Below are 22,459 nucleotides of genomic sequence, written 5' to 3'. Positions count from 1 at the left end.
CCCACACTTTTCCTTGTCTTCTTTTTTATGATTCAATAATAATGTGTGGTTACTCCTATAGTATTTTTTTGTTTGTTTCTGTTTTCTTGTTGCATTTAGAAAGTTTGTTAACTCTATGTGTACTGAATTTATCTTGTAATTGCTTTCTCTCCTCCGCAATCCTGGATATTCATTCAGTTGAGGTTACAACTGGGCTATTTAAGTAGACAAGAAATGACCTAGAGAAACTTCATCACAGAAGTCCTGATTAATTGGAAGCAAATATCCAATTTAGTCTGTGCTGCCAAAAGTGTTGTCAAAAGGGTACATCACAAACCTAAATGCTAACAGAATTAATCATTAAAGAAAAAAATTAAAATGAAAATTACTATAAAGCAATAGCTAATAGTAATGTTTTAAAATGTTTCTTCTTTTATTAGACATTTATATTAATGAAAAGAACAAGCAGGGAGGGAAAACTAGTGCATACCATCATAAAATCATGATGCTTTAAAATTTTTAAATAAATCTTTCTCTTTTTTTTTAGAATTGCAAGAAGTATGTGATGGAGTTGATCATAGACTTTCATTTCAAGGAGCAATGAAAGAAGAGAAGAAAAAACATTAGTACTCCAAGAAGCCATAGCCTCTGGCAGATGTTGCAAGAATGAGTTAGATCTCTGACCTTCTTTTTTTCTGTGGCCTTGTGTCAACTTTGAGTGGAGTTTCCAATTGCACAATGAGCATCTGGACAGTTTTGACATTTTTATTACACTCTGAGTTCTTAAATTGCTACCATTTTGTTTAAAGATAATTTCTTTCAAGATTAAAACAATTATTTAACTGCCAAGGATAATTAATCCCAATCTCATGTCTCAATACCAAACAATTATCTTTCCAGATCCAGTTTCTGAACTTGTACTCATAATCAGAATACCTGTTATTTAATCAAAGTTAAGGTTTGATTGCTTGATGATATTAACATTCAAATCCATTTCTTTCTAGGCCTAATTCTGTTGCTTGTATTTGCTTTGTACTGAATTACTCTGATTTAAATAGCCCGTTTAACATGACTACTTTCAAACAAGATCATAAATTCTCACAAAAGCAAACTAAGGAATTCATAATCATAGCTCTTGGCCGCCACCTAAAGGTTTCTTTCTTACTGTATTTTACATAAGACCTACTGTGCATGCCTTTTATAATAAAATTGTTGGTTATATGATCACATGTATCTACATAAGTATAGGGTAAAGAGACTTCTTTCAGTATGTCTTTTTCACTTTGTGTATTTACATTAACAGCCTATATAATTAAATCTGCTTCCCAATCTATTCTGTATACAAAAGCAATTTAAGCTAGATCCTCTAAATAGTCTGAAAATTTTCTATTCATTCAAGAAAGAGTGTGTCCTTATTATGCACCAATCCCAATCCTAGGCCCATCTTGGAAATAGGAAAATATTTAAGTCACGGTCTCTGACTTAAGAAGCATGTACCAGTTGCCAATGATGTAAGAAACTGATTTCTCTTTTGTCATAATCTAGATTAGAATTATCATTAATCAGATGCCATGACATGAATCTAGAAGTCTAAACAAAGAGAAATGTTTCTCATTTACAACTTTCCAAGGTAAATTCAATCAAACTGATGTTTATAGAACCATTGCTGAATACAATGTATATGCTAAACTCTTCAAATTTTATAAATAACATTAATAACAGGTATAATCTCATGATTATGTTTGAGGGTAAATGGGGTAAAAGAATTAATAATTCCATGCTCCATATCCTAGTCTCTCACTCACTTTTTTTTCCTCCACAAAAATATTTGATTTAATCAAGCACATTATCTCCAACCCCTACTTGGATTCTGACAAAGTCATGCTTTGAGAATTAAACTATTACGAGCTATTATATCATAGTGAAAAGTTAGATATGAGCTCTACAAACTTCTCATTTCAAAATCCATATATATAGAGCATTTATAAACCACCAAAATAATTTTTAGATGTGTAGACATGTTTTATTAGCATGAATATTTGCCATTATGAATTCCATTTATTTAGTCCTTATTTTACTTATAGATCACTATTCATTACTTATTAATTCAAAATATATATTTTTAGGCACTCACTATGTGCCAGGTATCCACCATTGTCAGTGTTCAATAAAACAGACTGGTCTTTGCCCTCAGGTGGCTTGTAAAGGAAACAATCAATTAATCAATCAATAAGGAAACTAAAAGGAAACAACACATGTACTGCAATAGAAGGTAATGTTGAAGAGAAACAAACCTACACTATAGGTAGGGTAATCAAGAAAGGCTTCTTGGAGGAGGCAATATTCAAACAGACCTCCTATATAATAAACGGGTAATATGCAAATCAACCGAATGGTGGAACAACCGGTTGCTATGATGCACACTGACCACCAGGGGGCAGAAGCTTAACACAGGAGCTGCCCCCTGGTGGTCAGTGCACTTCCACAGGAGGAGCACCACTCAGCCACAAGCCAGGCTGACAGCTGGCAAAGCAGCCCACCTCCATGGCAGCACTAAGGATGTCCAACTGAGGGCTTAGTCAGACATCCCCCGAGGGTTCCCGGACTGTGACTGCGAAAGGGCACAGGCCGGGCTGAAGGACTACCCCCCACCCCCGCCCCACCGAGTGCACGAATGTGGTGCACCAGGCCTCTAGTAAAGAATAAGGAGCCAGTTCTGACAAGAATAGAAAGGGTCAGAGGGAATTGTCTGTGCAAAGGCCAAAATATTGAGGGAGGGACAAGAGCAGTTTCATGCCACAGGAATGGAGAAGTAAGAAGGAACCCAATTGTGTAGGTTAAGGACTTTGGGTTTTATCTGAAATAAAATGAAAAACAATCATAGCAAGAAGGAATTGGAGACAGCCAAGAGAAGATGGAGACAGAAGTCTAGAACATAAATGCAGATGGGAGACCTGTGGTGACATGGACAAGGGTAGTGACAGCAGAGGCACAGAGAAGTGAACACACTTGAGATGAATTTTGGATCTATATTCAATAGGACTTGGTGGTAGGCCAGATGACCACTTGGTTCTGCCATTCTCTCCTAGATTGTTATCATTTGCTGATATAAATATAGTTTGAAATGCTGATATAGATTTCCATATTAGATTTAAATATGTAAATTAGATTTTATATCACACCTAAGCTTTAAGTTAGCAAAAACAATAGTTTTATGTAAGTAATTAGAATGACCTAATTGTACACCAGTTAAAAAACACATTATCTAGCATCTTCTGCAAATGAAGTAATCTAAAAAAAAAAAAAAAATTTATGGATAATGGCAGTTTGTATTAAAAGCATCAAAGCTTATTTAATTTTAACCAATTAAAGGGATTTTTTTCTAAAACTGTTAAATATTTCTCTAATCTCTTAAACAGAATATATTTAAAATAAATGAAACTTTTTAAAACTCAGGCTTACAATATTGAGAAATAATTGTTGTGTCTCTGTAATATAGTGGTACCTCTAAATGTAGTGAGGAAAAAATGGGGGTTTCTTTACTCTGAAAAACTGAAAACTAATCTGTTTTGAAATAATTAAATTTTTGTTGATGTTGCTTCAATTGCTGCTAGTTCTCATTGTGCCGGACTGTAGCTCCCCATCCTAACTCCATATTTTTCCTCTTCTCTAAAGCTGGGAACCCTGCTATCAGATTTTCAGGCAAGTTAATAGTAGTAGACTCCAAGTAAAATATGAGCTTTTGCATTCTATTTTGACTGGACAAAGGTTTTGGGTGGGTTTTTTTTTACATGCTGTTTTCACATGAATATTTTAGGTCATTGCTTGATCAGCAAAATTCAAATCAGGGAGATGCCCTATGCTAGCATTTTATTTCCCACATTTTTTAAGATGCTCCTTGAAAATGGAATTCACATTACCATATACATTATCCTTTTAAGTTTCTAAAAAGGATCTGTCCTAATGACGCAACTTCAGCTGCATCGTTATAAATGTTGGTTTTTCTTTTGAAGCTTAAAATATAGTTTTCAAATGTAACATAAAACTTGACCATAAAACTAAACTAAAAAAATCCCAAATTTCTTGACTTGTACTATAATGTTATCTCTTTCCCTTTTTCATTTTGACATGCATGGAAACGAAAACAAATCAAATGTCCACAAAACCCCAATCAGCAACACTACTTTCAAAGTGTCTTTTGACAAATAACATGTGCATATTACAAATGCGAAGGCATGTTTGCAGCAGCTCTCTGAAAGCTACATTCCTCAAAGCTCTCTCTGTATCACCACCTTGTTTCACAGAAGAAAATGAATAAATATGTAATAGAAATGTGAAAATGATTAAAGCATCTGTATAAACAAACAACAGTCTTAATGCGCACAAGAATTATTTTGAGGACTTCTTGAAAAACCAGATACCAGATGCCTAAAGCTGACCTGCCAAGTGAGAATCTTTAAGAGATAAGTCCAGAAATTGTCAAATGAAACATGTATTCCCCCATTTATTGCTATAGGTGGTCCTTAGAAGAATCTTTAGATAGCACTGTCATAAGACTCCAGGTAAGCAATCCTAAATGATCTGCCTTTTCAACTTTGTGGCAGGTTGCATTTTCCAAAGATGACTGTACAATACATACCTTCATGCTTTTCCTTTAAGGTGACATTGACATCTCTCCACCAAAAGAAGGGGTGCATGTTTCCTCTCCTTGAATCTGGACAGACTTTGACTACAGTGGAAGTGATGTTATGTGACTTCCAAGACCAATGAATAAAATGCAACATAACTTCCGCCTGGTTCTCTTGGGAGACTTGCCCTTGGAATCCAGCCACCATGCTGTGAGAAAGCTAAGCAGACACAAGGAAAGGCCACGTGCAGTTCTTTCAGCTATAACTCCCGATGAAACCCCTGTCAACAGCCAGCCATCAACCACCAGACATGTGAGTGAAGTCTAAGATGATTCAAGCCATCAAATTTTATTTGAGCAATCCAAGTAAAGCAAAAACAAATTATCTCACCTTGTTAAGGCCACATTTCTGATTTGTGAATAAAACTAATGTTGTCACTGTTCTAAGCTACTAAGTTTGAAGTGTGGTGGTTTGTTTGCTTTTTACAGAGGAATAGATAATTAAAACAAATTACAAATATTTCTATGGCTTCTTTGGATAAAACATAAAGCCCTAGATAAACCTTCATGCATTCCAATTTGCATTTAAGGATATCTGATTCTATCTAGACTTCCTTGCTAGGTCTCATTTTAGTTTATTTCCTAGATCTATGGTTCTCAATCAGTAATGGTTTTGCCTCCTGATTTGGCAATTTCTGGAGACATTTAATGACTGTCACAACTGGGGAGAAAATGCAATTGACATCTAGTAAGTAGAAACTAGGGATGCTGGGTAAACACCCTACAATGTACAGCATAGCTCCTCCCCACAACAACAAAGAATTATGAAGCCTAAATAGTGCAGAGGTTGAGAAACTTGGGCCCAGATCTAGTCCAGCAGTGAGGTACTTCATTCTCACCATCATGATTTTCTTCACCATCATATAGGTCTAGAGTTCTCAAGCCAGGACTTGAGAAAATTGTGTATTTGAGGGAGTGGGCACAGAATTAGAATATCAGAGTCATCTGTGAGGATTTTAAACCTATATAGGTGAACTTATGGTGCCCAATCCTAGCTAAAAATTAGAAAAATTTGTCAAATTTTATTTTTTTCCTGAAATTCTTATTTTTACTATAATATTTTGGCATTTTTAAGTACTAACTCTATTTATACCAGCTCAATCCCCAACTCTAGATTCTGATTCAAAAAATATTTGATGCCAGTAGTTTTTAAAAGTACCTAGGTGATTCTAATGTGTAACTAAACATGAGAACCAGAAATATTGGTCCCTTTTCCTGGAGATTCTGACTCCTAACTTGTGAGAAGTGTTGGTGGAGTCTAGAGAGTGAAGTTGGAAAATCCTGGCAGGGAATTTTGTGGGCACCCCTCCTCTCCTTGTCCCACTGAGAACCTTTGGTCTACATGCTCTCATGCACTTAGCCTATCATGCTCTGGCAAGAAAAGAATCTGGTGCCAGACTCTTACTTCATCCTTCTGCACTTATTTGGGATGGAAGCAAACCCTAAGGCTTAGTTCATTCTTGTTAAGTCAGTAAGCAGTACCGTTTAGTAAATGCTGAACAGCCAATTCTTATATAATGGGCTCAGTCTGCTATGCACATCTCCACCAAATATCAGCTCTATTTACTAGATTTTCCATTAATTGCTTAAGGTGGACATAAAAACATCAGTAATGTTTGTAGATTTTTACCACTGGAGTGTCGAGCTAAATTAGATCATTCATATAATTTATATAGTTCAAGATGTTGACTAAAGTTGTCAATAGGATGTTCTCCTGTTGAGGTTAATCTTCTAAATAATTTAGGACTTTTTTTGTCATCCACACTCTGAAAAACACTAGTGAGGCATATGCATTGCCATCTGCCTCCGATACTAAGCAGATGAATGTCTGCTTTTTTTTTTTCAAATGACCTGGATGGAGAAGGAAAAAAATGTGAAATAGCCTATTATTTAAATAATTACCTTGGCAAAAATGTATTATTACATCATGACAGTAAGCTTTTCTGAACATGTTATTATTACATTGCATTTGCAGTTTAAAACAAAACAACTGCACTTTTCTTTTCAAAATGTAATTGTCAAAGGAAAACACCAATTTAATAAATTAAATTTTTTAATAATTATTGAGTTGTAGCTTTTCTGTTTTTAACTCTTTCCCACTAAAGCCAAAACCAGAAAGACTCTTTAATGTTAAAATTATGCTTCCTCTCTATAAAAGGGAAATATGAATGTCTCTAATAGTTTCAATGTTAATTGTACAGTGTGTGTGCTATATCTGCTAGAAAATGGTCATGATTAAGACCATTAGCCCTTTACTCAGATTGCCTAAGTTTAAATCCTAAGTCTACCATTTACAATGTGATCTTAGGCACGCTATTTTATCTCATTTGACTCAGTTTTATCTTTTCCAAAATGTTAATAATAACAGTACTGATGTAATAATTAGTTTTAAAGATTAAAAGATAACATAAGTAGAAATTACTTAGCATAATGCCTAGCACATAGATGTACTTAATGAATGAAAATCAAATCTAACTATCAAAACCAAGTGATATTGCCTCTGTCACTAATTAGTTAAGCAACTATAAGTCACTTTACCTTCCTAGTATTCAATTTTTCATGTGTATTATAAAAGCCTTGATTACTAATATTTAATTCAAATTTTATATATAGTATTTCCTCTTAAACTGAAATCTAAAATATCAATTGCTTCTCCCAGGTAAGCTGCTGACAGGAAAGCGGTCTTATCAATATGACTTATACTAGAGGCCCAGTGCATGAAAATTCATGCACTGGAGGGGGGTCCCTCAGCTCAGCCTGCCCCCTCTCATAGTCTGGGAAACTTCAGAGGTGGGAGGTGACCTGGCGATCAGGGGGAGGTGACACCCCATCACACCTCTGCTGCTGCCACTGCCAGCAGCGCAAGCCTCAGCCTGCCCTGGTTACCTGAGCCTCGGGCAGCCCTGGGCGGCTGGGCAGCCACCATCCAAGGCTTGCCTGCACCTCAGGCTGGCCCTGGGCGGCTGGGGGCCTAAGGGGACTGGGGGACTCCGGAGGCAGGCGTGCAGAGCGGGCCTGGCCTTGCTGTGCACCTGCCACCCTGGAAGAGCTGAGGGGACTGGGCACCGCCATCTTGTGGCTGTGGACGCCACCATCTTTGAGGGTGTGGCAGTCAATTAGCATATTCCCTTCTTATTGGCTGTGGGCACTGCATCTTTGCGATGGTGTAAGGGTCAATTAGCATATTCCCTCTTTATTAGATGGATTGTGATCCCAAACAAAAGTTTCCATATTTATCTTCTAAAATATGAAATATGACAGTATACATAAAGATTTTTTGAGAAATGTAGAAGTCTCACCCTCTCAGGTGACTCTCTGACTTCTTTTCAGCATCTCAAAAGACGTCTCCAACTTGTTCATGTACTGTTCTCGGGCTTCTAACATGTCCTTCATGGAGGATGCTCTCCCTAGCAATAACAGTGACCTCCTGGATTCCAATCCAGTAGAGAACTGGAAGCCTTTGTGGTAGTTGATTTTTCTGTAGCATTTGACCTTCTGAATAACTCCTTCCTTTTAGAAATGTTTCAGCTCTTTTGGTTTCTATTAGTGAGCCTCTAGTATCATTGTTCTCTTGCTCCATTGACCATCCTGTCTCAACCTTCAGTTGTTATGTTTCCCAGATTCCTCTTCTTGGCCGTATTCTATAATCCTTCTATATATTCCCCATGGAATGTCCATGACTTTATGTACCATCTTGCATATCTTTACTCCCAAATCTATAGTAATATCTCTACTTCTCTTTTAGGCTTCAAACCTATACTTCCAACTACCTCTGGATAGCTCTGGCTTAGGGATGGGCTTGGCTAATAGTGTGTCTTGACAGGAAATCAGAAAAGTGGAAAAGAATGAAGTAGGGGTAGTTATTCTTTTGTCCCTGCCCTGCAGTGTAGTGTTATCAACTACAGTCACCATTTTATACTTTAGATCCTCAGGTTTATTCATCTTATTAAAACTCTTAATTTTAGTCTTTAAACTTTTCACTCACACCTGCACTTCGCCCCCACATCTGCCACTCCTCCATCTGGTACCAGCCTTTATCTTCCTGACCCTGTTTGCTCCGGGTTCTTTTAGGTCTCGGGATGACCAAGCCTTGAGGAAACTTCTTGTGTTCTACTTCAAAAGCTTTAATCACTCACTTAATCTAACATGTCCTACCAAGACCTTTATCTCTATGAATCCTGCTTAGTCTTAAGGATCGGGTTCCTGGTTAGCAAAAATGATTTTTCACCTTCCTCAAAACATAAATGTATGTGTCTTCTAATAGTTCCTTGAATCTTCTGTCTTATGGCCTAAATATATAAGGAAAGAACAAGAAAGAATAAGGTTTGGGGATGATTTTTCAAGCTCTGGTGTCTTTTTAAAGGAAGGTTGTGTGGCAATTATGCACCGAGTGGGTACTTCTCTCCCTTCTCTAGAGATATATTGTTTGATATCTGGGTAAAATATTGAAGATGAACCTTTAAGTTCTTCAAACTTTTGTTATATTTTATCCTTTAATACTTTAAAGAGTATTTATAAGTAGTTTCTTAAAGATGTTAGGCCTTATGTCATACTGATGTTGCTTAGTATCTTAAACTGTTTTTGGTGTCCACAATAGACAGTCATCCTATCTAATAAAGAGGGAATATGCTAATTGACCCTCACACCATCATAAAGATGACAGTGCCCACAGCCAATAAGGAGGGAATATGCTAATTGACTGCCACACCCTCAAAGATGGTGGCACCCACAGCCACAAGATGGCAGTGCCCAGTCCCCTCAGCCCCCCAGCCACCCAGGGCTGGCCCAAGGCACAGGCAAGCCTTGGATGGCGGCTGCCCAGCCGCCCAGGGCCACCCGAGGCTCAGGTAACCGGGGGCAGCCGAGGCTTGCGCTGCCGGCAGTGGCATCAGCAGAGGTGTGATGGGACGTCGCCTTCCCCTGACCGTTGGGCCGCGTCCCGCCTCTGAGGGCTCCTGGACTGTGAGAGGAGCAGGCCGGGCAGAGGGACCCCTCTTCAGTGCATGAATTTTCATGCACCGGGCCTCTAGTATTATTATATAGTTCTAGGAACACAAAACAACTGGTCAGGGTCTAGCTTCATAAAAATAAATTGCTTTAATGGGAGAGAAGCTGTTATAATTCTAAATGACTTTCTGCAGGCAAAATAAAACACAGAGAGAATAGGCACAATGAAAAGTGGCGAGGGACAGGACACAGAGCAGGTAATAGGTAATTACTATTTGGTAAAAGGAATTGTGAAAAGATAGTATAATTTAACTTATGTCACATCCCATTAGCCATCATGTAGTTCCTACTGCTTTGATACTGAATGTTCACTTGATCCCAGGGAAACAAAAAGAATCAGAGGCTGGGCACTGCCCGCTTTGTCCATTTGACACTAGGAAGGGATCACAAACTTAAATGTCTACAGGACTCAGGCACGTAACATATATGAACAAACCCAGCCTAGGTATATGGAAAGCAGCATCAGACTTGCAGTGAAAAATGGACACTAACTCAAATATACAGTAGAGTGTAGTGAGGAGTGTGGCAAACTAGAGAGCCTGGGTTCCTTCTTATGTGGCAGCAGGCATGCAGTTCCAGCTCACTGCCTTGCAGAAATGTAGGCCCAGTAGTGGCCAATATTGTGATTGTTCAGGAGAAGCTGAAATTAGGGTTTTATGAAATCTTCTGATTTTAAAAAAATTCAACAACTTTTTTTGTTGTTAATCCTCACCGAGGATATTTTTCCATTGATTTTTAGATAGGGTGGAAGGAGGGGGAGAGAGAGAGAGAAACATCTATGTGAGAGAGACACATCAATTGGTTGCCTCTTGCACGCACCCAGACCAGGACCGGGACTGAGCCTGTAACCAAGATACATGCCCTTGACTGGAATCGAATCCTTCAGTCCACTGGCCGATGCTCTATACAATGAGCCAAATCAGCTAGGGCAAAGCCAACAATTTTTAAACCACTCTACAGGCAGATAGCATGAGGGCCAAACAAAACTTATATGTTCATATTTCATTCTGAAACTTGTATTTAACAGTCAGTCAAGAAGACCCAGGAAATCCAAACAAACAGGGGTATATTTGAGAGGCAAGGGACCTTAGCTAGAAGCAATACAAACACTTATTAGGCAAAAGTGTGAAATTTAGACTAAGGAGCAATTGTTATATTTCTTTTGCTAATATTGCCAAGATAGATTACGGCTATCTTAATAAAGCCAATCTCCTTTCCGTTGGCCATCTGATCTCTCTTAAAGTGAAATGTATTAGATATTTTCCATTTGCCCATCCAGTTCCCTTCTCTACCCTCTTTGTGTCCCAAGATGCTGGCCAGTATAGATTGCATTAAAAGGTTACTTATCTCTGGCTTCCATTGGGTTTGGCCTATCTGGGGCATTGGCAGGAGTTTGGAGGATAGAAAGAAATTGACATCAGCACTTTTATTTGCCTGCTCTTTCCCTGCTGGTTCACTGATTGGCTCCCTTCTTCCTATCTGGAGACTCTCTTTATACAGCTCCCCATGTGTCCTCTGTGTGTGTGTTCCTTGCAATACTACCTCTTCTTGACCCTTCAAGCCAAGGGTGCTAACGTCTTCCCACTGTTATATGCCCTATCACTTGCTCCCTTCCATAAAACCTTCCCTATAGGTTTTAATTACCCAGCTTAACTACTTTCCATTTCCTGCTTGGAGCCTGCCTTAAGATGCCATTTCCAAGGACACAATCATTCCCCAGGGTTGGGATCTTAACTAGGCAAAGTTTCTCATCAAGTCATGTAATCCTTATTTTTCTGGGTCCTTTGGAAAAGCAGATGTTTGGCAGGAAGTATCAGAAACTTTGAGAATGTATCAAATCTTAGACCCAGTAACTTCACCTTGGAAAGAATTTTCCTAAGAAAAGAATCCTGTTTAAGAATTTAAATACAAATTCATGCAAATATGTTTATTATTAAAACTAGAGGCCCAGTGCACAAAATTGGTGCACGGGGGTGGGGGGTGTCCCTCAGCCCAGCATGCACTCTCTCCAATCTGGGACCCCTCAAGGGATGTCCAACTGCCCATTTAGGCCCGATCCTACCGCTACTTCATTCTTTTCCACTTTTCTGATTTCCTATCAAGACACAATATTGGCCAAGCCCATCCCTAAGCCAGAGGTCTTGGAGCCATAGCTGGAGTCCAGAAAGGCTGGACCCTCAGGCATAAAGAAAGGATCTGGCCTAAACGGGCAGTCGGACATCCCTCTCACAATCCAGGACTGCTGGCTCCCAACTGCTCACCTGTCTGCCTTCCTGATTGCCCCTAACCACTTCTGCCTGCCAGCCTGATCACCCCCTAATCACTCCCCTGCCAGCCTGATTGCCCCTAACTGCCCTCCCCTGCAGGCCTGGTCCCCCACCCCTCAACTGCTCACCCCTGCAGGCCTGGGTCCCCCACAACTGCCCTTCCCTGCAGGCCCGGTCACCCCCAACTTCCCTCCTCTGCCAGCCTGGTCACCCCTAACTGCACTGCCCTGCAGGCTTGATCGCCCCCAACTGCCCTCCCTTGCAGGCCTGGTCCCTCCCAACTGCCCTCTCCTTCTGGCCGTCTTGTGGCGGCCATCTTGTGTCCACATGAAGGCTCCATCTTTGACCACATGGGGGCAGCCATCTTGTGTGTTGGAGTGATGGTCAATTTTCATATTACTCTTTTATTAGATAGGATAGAGGCCTGGTGCATGGGTGGGGGCCAGCTGGTTTGCCTTGAAGGGTTTCCAGGATCAGGGTGGGGGTTCCCTTGGGGCATGGGGTGGCCTGGGCGAGGGGCCTGTGGTGGTTTGCAGGCCGGCCATGTCCCCCCACGACCCAAGCGGAGGCCCTGGGATCTGGGATTTATTTATCTTCTATAATTGAAACTTTGTAGTCTTGAGTGGAGGCCTGGGCCAGGAAGGGTGTGCGGAAAGCTTGGTTTCCTCCATTGCCGGGGAAACCCAAGCCTCCTGCTCATTCCGTGGCCGCAGCCATCTTGGTTGTGTTAATTTGCATACTCGTCCTGATTGGCTGGTGGGCATGGCTTGTGGGTGTAGTGAAGTGATGGTAAATTTGCATATTACTCTTTTATGAGATAGGCTGGTCAAAATGATAAACAACCCACCTCCCATCCTAGGAACATGCCAGGTATATTTCATTTGTTGCACCAGCTTCCCACTACTTTTTGCTTTCTTTATGCCTGAGGGTCCAGCCTTTCTGGACTCCAGCTATGACTCCAAGACCTCTGGCTTAGGGATGGTCTTGGCCAATAGTGTGTCTTGATAGGAAATCAGAAAAGTGGAAAAGAATGAAGTAGGGGTAGTTTATTTCAGACTTGCTATGACTCTTGAACAAAGGTGACAGAGCTTATCAGTTGGTATTCACACACTCAAAATCTCTGGGATTCAGTAATGCACCCTTCTTTTGCCCTCTGAAGCCTAAGGATAGTGATGCATGTCCCCACAGTTTCTTTTTTTTTAAAATATATTTTATTGATTTTTTTACAGAGAGGAAGAGAGAGGGATAGAAAGTTAGAAACATCGATGAGAGAGAAACATCGATCAGCTGCCTCTTGCACACCCCCTACTGGGGATGTGCCCGCAACCAAGGTACATGACCTTGACTGGAATCGAACCTGGGACCCTTGAGTCCGCAGGCCGACGCTCTATCCACTGAGCCAAACCAGTTTCGGCATGTCCCCACAGTTTCTAACTCAAGGATATAGCACTATCACTAACACCCTGTCCCCATGTTTATAAACAGCCCCTTCATTAATAAATTCTCCTCAAATTACCCAGTTTGAGTATGCCAAGAATCTGGGGGAGTCAAGGAGAGTATTTAAGTAAACTGAACAACAAACTCACTAGGGAATCCTATATAATAAAACCCTAATATGCAAATTGACCAAACGGCAGAACAACCGGTCACTATGACGCACACTGACCACCAGGGGCAGATGCTCAATGCAGGAGCTGCCCCCTGGTGGTCAGTGCACTCCCACAGGGGGAGCAGTGCTCAGCCAGAAGCTGGGCTCATGGCTGGCAAGCACAGCAGTGGTGGCGGGAGCCTCTCCTGCCTCCACTGCAGGCAGGCAGTAAGAAGCAAGGGGTCCCACACTGTGAGAGCCCCAGACTGTGAGAGGGATGTACGCCGAGGGGTCCCGGACTGCGAGAGGGCACAGGCCAGGCTGAGGGACACCCTCTCCCCCCGTGCATGCATTTCATGCACCAGGCCTCTAGTAACATATAACATAGAAAGATACTCATGAAGAATTTATAGAGTGGGGCAAAAGTAGATTTACAGTTGTTCATATGGCAAATACTATAAAAATTAATAAACAAAAACACAAGAATAAACTCTGTGTTTAGCATCCTCACAACTATAAACTTATGTTTGCCCCACCCTGCATATTAACAACAAAAATGGTAAATCCAGTATGAGCAAAGCTCTATTTTTTAAGAAAACAAATAAAATTCACCATAAAAATGCAATATATGCTTCAAATTTACTATACTAAAAACACATTACTTTTTTAATGAAAACCGTTTTATTTAAGATTACTTAAAAGTGAAAGACACTGTAGTTATGCCTAGAGGAATTCAGAAAGCTTTTATAGGCATATTATAAATGATTCTTGACAATCAAACAGGACAATTGAGAAGGAAAGGGGGGAAAAAATCATGTCAGCTGAGATGAGATTAAAGCCTATGAAAAGGCAAGGGGAAGTGCTTGTAGAAAATCAGGTTTCTGTTCTGTAGAACAGGGTAAATGGAGTTGGCCAGAGGGAAGGAAGATGTCATGGAAAATGGTACTGGAAATATGATGTGGGGCCAGAATATTTATGGTTTCATAGTTGATGCTAAAGGCCTGCAGAACGATTGGGGAAATGCATAAGATAAACCATAGAAGGTTGTTGTTATTTTTTTAAGGATAAGATTAGATTTGTGTTTCAGAAGAAAAGCTCTCCTGGCAATGTGGGGATGAGATGACTGGGAGTTCAAAAAAAGGAAGAGAAAAGTCTGAACTACAGGAGCAGTAAAATCTTTAAACAGAAAGGAAAAGACTAGAGACCTTTCACTGAGGTGGGTTTAATGTAATTTGTTAACTAATAAAAGACAGGGGTTAGGCAGCATACATCCCTAAGACAGAACAATAATACCTAGGACACACTAAAAAACTTGATAACCTCTGCTACTTTAGCTTGAAAAGGTTTCGATTGATGGAAAATATCAATTGCATTTTTGTTGTGATTGCTTATCATACTGAAATGTGCATCTTTATAAAATTTTCTTATATTTCTGAATTTTCAGAGGACAAACTTCACAGTCATAAGATTAGTGTTTAAAATACTTTAAAGATTTTATTACATGTTGCCAACTGATTGCAAGAAAGCCAATTTACCATTCCACTATAAATGAGTTCTTATTTCAACCCTCTATTGTTAGCATTAAGTATAGTCATTTTGAAAAGTTTAATGGGTAAATCTTGCATCTCAGTTTTAAAATTAACATTTTTAAAAAATGATGAAGCTGAACTTTTCCTAGGTTTTAAGTATTTGTATTCCCTATCCTCGAATCATATGCTCATGCTCTTTGCCCATTTATCTACTGGAGACATCTTTTGATTTAGTTGTAGGAACATATTCTATGGTATGTATTTTTATCTGCTTCTGAAATGTTTATAAACATGTAAGTTTTAAAGAAATCATCAAATTTGTTGATCTGTTCTTTAAAATTGGATAAATCATTTTCACATTTAGAAAAAAGTTTTATTAGTAATAAAAATTATATTACTCTAATCCATCAGGAATGTCTTCTGGTATAAAGTAACTTTCTAAATTAATGTGTTTTTACAAATAGCTAACAAATTGTCCCAACACCATTTATTAAATTATTTATTCCTTCTTCATTGATTTCAAAGTATATTTTGTGTAATGTTAAATTATTATTGATATTAGAATATATTTCTGAGCTATTCTATTTGCCAACTTAGTCATCTATTTTTATTATTACATATTACTTCCAAGTAAGATAATATCTTTGAGAAAAGATTGAGTTTTACTGATGCTTGTATTTTCCATAGGACCTATCACTTTACACATACTAAATGTTCAATAAATATTTACATATTTATTAAATGGATGTTTAAATTGAATATCCTATGCCTAATTTACAAAGAATTTCCTCACTATGTTAAAAGGTCACATTCTTCAAGGTGAAACATGAAGTAATTTTGAAATTGGAGAAGGGGGCTGAAAATGGAAGCATTCCAAGAATAAAAATACCATGTGAATTTGATTAGAATAATTTAAAATTTGTAGTGACTTCATTCTCCAGAGGCAATGTGATCATGAGAAAATGCTGAAAGGGGGAATGTTAGTCGTGGACTCACTGTGAGTTATTGAAGTTTGCAAAGACCTTTAACAGTATAATGATGTGCAAATCAGTCCACATACCACCATGGCTCAACAGATGAACTATGTCAATAGTGAAATGTTGTATTTATAATGTCTGCAGATACCTTTATTTGAGAGAACTAGTCATGGATCCTTAAAATGCTACACATTCAGAGTACTGAACAATAAAGTAATAATTTTTAAAACATATATCTTTACTTAACCTCCTGACTACATATAAGTTTAAACATGTTAAATTGTAAATAAAAGGCAGTATTAAGTATGTCATCTCTATCATGTACAAATTAGTAAAGCTTTCATGTCAAACTGTACAAGGATGACTTCAGGCCAAAAAGATTGTGGAACAATGTGCTTTGATTAAGGAGACATAAAACTAGACTGTCATAAAGAATGCTAGGATTACAGGCTTCTATATAAAGACGTGCTCATTACATCTATCAATGTGGGTAAAGAATTGTATAGTTACCAGAAAAGGAAAGTTATGTATAAAGCAAAGCAAAGATATTTGATGTTATTTTTATGACAATATGGAAGTCTTAAAGCATTTATGCATTTTCAATGTTGTTTATAGTATAAAATTTAAATAATCTAAATTAGCATTGCAAAAACCCTTGAGAAAATATATGATGACTTCTATAATGTTTCATTAATGACCTCCACTTTGATTCTCACAATAATCTTATTTGGTAGTGTGTGTGTGTGTGTGTGTGTGTGTGTGTGTGTGTGTGTGTTTCATAGACTATTTTTTTAGAGTAGTTTTAGGTTCACAGCAAAATTGAATGCAGAGAGTTCCCATATACCTCCTACTCCTCCACACATATAGCCTCCTCTACTGTCAAGATCCCATAAAAGCAGTATTGTAACAATGGATGAACCTACAATGACACATCATTATCACTCAAAGGCCATAGTTTACATTAGAGTTCAGTCTTGATGTTGTACATTCTATGGGTTTTGACAAATGTACAATGACATGTATCCACCACTGTAGTATTATAGAGTAGTTTCACTGCTCTAGAAATCCCCTGTGCTCCATTGATTTATCCCTAGCCCCCTTACTCTGGCAAACATCTCTTCACTATCTCTATATTTTTGCCTTTTCCAGAATGTCATGTAATTAGGATCATATAGTATGTATCCTTTTCACATTGGGTTATATTCCTTAGCAAGATGCATTTAAGTTCCTCCATATCTTTTATGGCTTGATAACTCATTTCGTTTTGGTGCTCAATAACATTCCATTGTCTGGACATACCACAGTTCATTATCCATTCACCTATGAAAGGACATCTTGGTTGCTTCCAAGTTTTGGCAATTATGAATAAAGATTCTGTTTTTGTGTGGATGTAAGTTTTCAACTCCTTTGGATAAACACCAAGGAGAGCAATTGCTAGATTATATGGTAAGTGTTTAGTGTTATAAGAAACCACAGAAGTCTTCCTAAGTGGCTATACAATTTTGCATTCCCACCAGCAATGAATGAGGGTATCTGTTGTTGCACATCCTCACCAGCATTTGGTGCTATTAATGTTTTGGATTTTGGCCATTCTAATAGAAGTGTGGTGGTTATTTTGGTATTTTATTTTTTGTTAATCCTCACCTGAGGATATTTTCCCATTGATTTTTAGAAAGAGTGGAAGGGAGAGGGAGAGACAGAGAGAAACATCGATGTGAGAGAGACATATCAATTGGTTGCCTCCTGTCGGCACCCCGACCAGGGCTGGGGAACCTACAACCAAGGTACGTGCCCTTGACCGGAATTGAACTCGGGACCCTTCAGTCCGCTGGCTGATGCTCTATCCTCTGAGCCAAACCAGCTAGGGCAGGATCTTGGTATTTAATTTTCAATTCTGGTAGTTATTTTAATTTCATCATTGCATAAATAAATAAACTGAGGCACAAGAAAGTTAAATGATTTTCTCATGGTTCTACAGCTAGTAAGTAGCAGGTTCAAAATTAATATTTTTTCAGATTCCAAAGCCCTAGTGCTTTTTATTCTCTGGGTTGCCTTATAGCTAGACAAGAATAAAATTCAAATTCACAGATGGAGGACACCAGAGAGTAGTTTCCAGGCTCCTTAATTACTTGTCTTCATTAGGTTCCTCTAGAAGAAGACCCTGAGACAAGGAAATACCAGGAAGCAGAGGGGAAATGAGGGAGGGAAAGGCATCCAATAGAGGAGATGCTTGAATACAGTTATCACTGTGAGCGATTGCACTTACTCCTGTAAGGAACCTGGGACAAAGGGGCTCAACATTCCTCAAAATGTATTGTGTGACAGTACCAGTCCTTGAACTGTTTGAGACTGGTTCAGTATAAAGAATGTATAAAAAGTAAAAGTAAATATTTAGAAACTTTTATAACAATTGGATACTTTTATGACACCCATTTTTTAAATAAAAACAATTCAACATCATTTATTGTCATCTGGTAGTAACATAAGGGTATTGTAAGCCAATATGAATAAATAGATAAGAACTATTCTCCCAAAAAAAGGACACCTAAAAAACACAAACTGTATTGCTTTTCAATGATTTCTCATTTCATTACGTCATTTGTAAGTGGAGACACTTTGTAGCAGAGTAATATTATCTCCTTTCAGCATGATCCGACCTAGTTGTTTTCTTGACTTTGTTTTAGAATGACTCTCTTCTGCATCATCTAATACAAGGTTCATATACCCATCAAAACCAATGATACAGCCTTCTATCCACATATTCACTTGCTCATAAAGCCACACCTGATCCGAGATCTATTTTGCAAGTATCTGAAGATGACATTTATGGGCTGGACCATCACCTTCTGCACCTTTTGGCCCTGGCCATGGTACGCCATGGTGGAAGCTAACAAAGACCACACTAAGCCGCCTGCTCCCTCAGAGCCATTTCTGGAATTAAGACGACACCCATTTTTTAATAATTCATTTTTTAAAGTAACAATCCATGATGGACTGAAAATAAAACACTGGTCCAACAATAGTGTGAGATACACTGGTGTAGAACACAAGACCCAAGGTGGTTCTAAAGAAGGAGCCAGGGAGCTAGGGTATTTATACCCCACTTCCTGTCGGGCCGGTACTCAGTTGAGAAGTGTTCATTCCCCAGCACTTCTAGCTGTGTGGAATGAAGCGGTATGCCTGAAGGGACACAGGGGGGTCAACAAAGCATCTGTTGCAGACTTGGCCAATAAAGAATGTAAATTAAAAAATTAATTCAGATACCACATCTCTATAATCATTCGGATAATGAGTTAAAGGCTAAATAAGCATTAGTTTGCTGCATGCTATGGAAGGATAATACAAAGCTAGGATGAAACTATGCACAGCTAAAATGTTTTATTCAAAAGTACCCATGCAGCTAACTAGAACTGCTAACCAAAGCATGGGTTAGTGGGCAGGGTAGCTAAATTAAAGCTGCATCATTACCCAAAATCCAGCTGTAATGAAAAGCGGTAGCATGTGGAAATGGGGATATGTGAGTAATGAGTGTTCGTCACTTTGCAAGGCTCCCTTCACTAACCTAAGGCAGTTTTATGTCATGTTGTTGGGAAACAGAATTAGATTTTCCACTGAGAAAGCCAAAGGGAAGAGCTCCTCTTCCTCACACTCCACGCCTAGTAAGCCAGGGGACTGATAAGTGACTAAAGTTCTGAAAATTAGACATTCCCAACCAGGATTGTGAAACTTGGAACCAGCTGTCCAAAAATGAAGGGATGATTAGAAAGCATTATCGCTACCTGGCCAATACTGCTATTGCTTATGCCTCCTTCCTTGGTTTCTGGCCTTTTCAATCCTGGTCACTCAGCCTCCTGATGATTCTATAAATTCCCAATTTTCTTCCAATAATTTCCTTTTATACTTATGGCAGACACAGTCTGACTCTGTTACTTGAAACCAAAGTCATCATGGATATGGGATGGTAGAGAAGAAATCAGAGCTCTGATCCCTGCCTGCTCAGGAATTCTACTGAAGTGAGGCCAATCTCCTCGCCAACCTGGTTCTTAGTTTCCACATTTGTAAGGTAGGATTAAGTCCCACCACTGTACTTGACAGAAAACTAGCCTGTGAAATGTTCCCCGAATAAAGGGTTCTTCCTTTGGAGAATCCAATTGCATTCCGGCCTGTTAAGTTTCTGGAAAATCCTCCAGTAAATGGTTTCACTTAACTTTAACCCAGCACTTCCCGAACTTAATTATGGAAGTTTTATAGCCTAAAACATTGACATCTCAGAGTTAATCGTCCACAGAATAACTTGGGACGAGAACAGGCTCCAGCAGTTCATTTTTCTTTGACTTTTGCACCTGACACTGGAGTTTGTCCATAATCACACATGGGGCCTTTGAGGAGTCTCTGTATTAATCCATTATGGTAGGGGTTCTTAAACCTCAGTGCACAAAGAACCATTTTAGAAACTCATAATAATGCATGTCGCTGGCACCACACCAGATCTACAAAGTCAGAAACTCCTGGAATAGAACTAAGGAATCACTCTACAGGTAGTTACGTTGGAGGCAGTGTTCAGTTCACAGTATGAAGAACAGTAACTTGTGTAATATTTCAGTGAAACGTAACTTTTACTGGCTTATATTCCTTATCATTGGAAGAAGCTTGAAGTCATAGTCACAATAACATGTCTCAAAGGTTGGACTGTTTCATCTCCTAAGAGCTATGGATGAAGCAAGCTTATAGACAACTTGTGAATATCTGTTAAACTTATTACATATCTCTGATACCAGTTTCTGATACAGGTGGCCCCAACTTATGATGAATCGACTTACAATTTTTTTATTTTACAATTGTGTGAGAGCAACATGAATTCAGTAGAAACCGTACTCCAAATTTTGAATTTTAATCTTTCCTTGGCTAGTGATATGCACAGTATGATACTCTCTCATGATGCTGGACAGTGGCAGCCAGCCACAGCTTGGGCTCAGCCACACCATCACAAGGGTAAACAACTGATACTCTACAGTGCATTCATTGTGTTAGGTGATTTTGCCCAACTGGCTAATGTAAGTGTTCTGAGCATGCTTAAAATAGACTAGGCCAGTGGTCGGCAAACTCATTAGTCAACAGAGCCAAATATCAACAGTACGATTGAAATTTCTTTTGAGAGCCAAATTTTTTAAACTTGAACTTCTTCTAACGCCACTTCTTCAAAATAGACTCGCCCAAGCCATGGTATTTTGTGGAAGAGCCATACTCAAGGGGCCAAAGAGCCGCATGTGGCTCGCGAGCCGCAGTTTGCCGACCACGGGACTAGGCTAAGCTATGCTATTCGGTAGGTTAGGTGTGCGAAATGCATTTTTGACATGGTATTTTCAACTTAGGATGGTTTTATCAGGACATAACCCTATCATAAATTGAGGAGCATCTGTAATATTAAAATGTGGTTATGGTTTTAGCTGTAACTATGAGGTCAATAATTTGTACAAAATCTAGTTAAAAGGCTGAATATACCGGAAAAGGGCAGTCTCCCAGATGTTTCTCTCATTCCTATGATTCCTCTATATCTTATTCATTCTCACCATAAACTGAGTTAGTGAGAAATCAAGATTAAAGTAGTAGGAAAGAAACTTAATTCATCTAATTTTATGACTTATTAACAACTAAAAGAATCTGATGATAGGAAGGCTGGAATGAATAGCTAAAATGTTACTACTTTTACACTATCTGTGAATTTCATTTGCTCTCATTATCACAAATGATGAAAAATTAGCTGTCAGAAATTTCAAAGCAAGACAGCAGAACATGATAAAGACAGGAATTAATCTGGAACGCTTTTTTCTCTGTTAGAATTTTTCAGGTAATATGAGGAAGATAATACCACATTTCTTCACAATACGCTGTAATTCTCTTACAGGAAAAAGAATGAGTTGTAGTGACCAATGGCATTTATTAAAAACAAGGACCTTTTTTTTTGTTCTAGGCCACTAGTTATATTTACTGTAAGAAAACTCTACAGATTATTTGCAGGACTCAAGAGAATTCACTTTTAACTTTATAGACCAAAATGTACAGATAACTTGTTTGTAAATAACTTACAAGGATCACGTCTCACAACTGGGATATTCTGACTTATTTTATTTTGATTACCAGATTGTAACCTCTTTGAAACTGGGAAGTGGTGATAAATGATGCTGTGCTTTTTCTTCAACAACTCCATAAAAGTGGCTTCCTGACATATATTTGCCTGGGCTTCATAAAACAAAATGTGGAAGTCTTTCTTTACAATATACACACACACCCTTATAGGAATGATGGCTTTTTTTCTTTATTACAGCACTGCACTGTCTCAAGGGTGGCTGCATTCCTTTGGATGGTAAAATAATCTCTGGAAAATACACATGCTACCCCACTGAAGAGTACTAATTAGAGTTTGA

General features: G+C 38.7%; 1 pseudogene across 1 annotated transcript; it reads right to left on the bottom strand.

Moving 5' to 3' along the window:
- Nucleotides 1-18,629: 18,629 nt before the first annotated feature.
- Nucleotides 18,630-18,913, bottom strand: LOC307108686 (small nuclear ribonucleoprotein E-like; annotated as a pseudogene). The gene has a single exon. The product of its transcript is annotated as a small nuclear ribonucleoprotein E-like (transcript).
- Between the last annotated feature and the right edge of the window lie 3,546 nt (nt 18,914-22,459).

This window comes from Cnephaeus nilssonii, assembly GCF_951640355.1.
Source record: "Cnephaeus nilssonii genome assembly, chromosome: 12".
In the NCBI taxonomy this organism is placed as follows: domain Eukaryota; kingdom Metazoa; phylum Chordata; class Mammalia; order Chiroptera; family Vespertilionidae; genus Cnephaeus; species Cnephaeus nilssonii.
The sequence above is the reverse complement of the archived record's forward strand: the minus strand, read 5'-3'. Positions and strand labels throughout refer to the sequence as shown.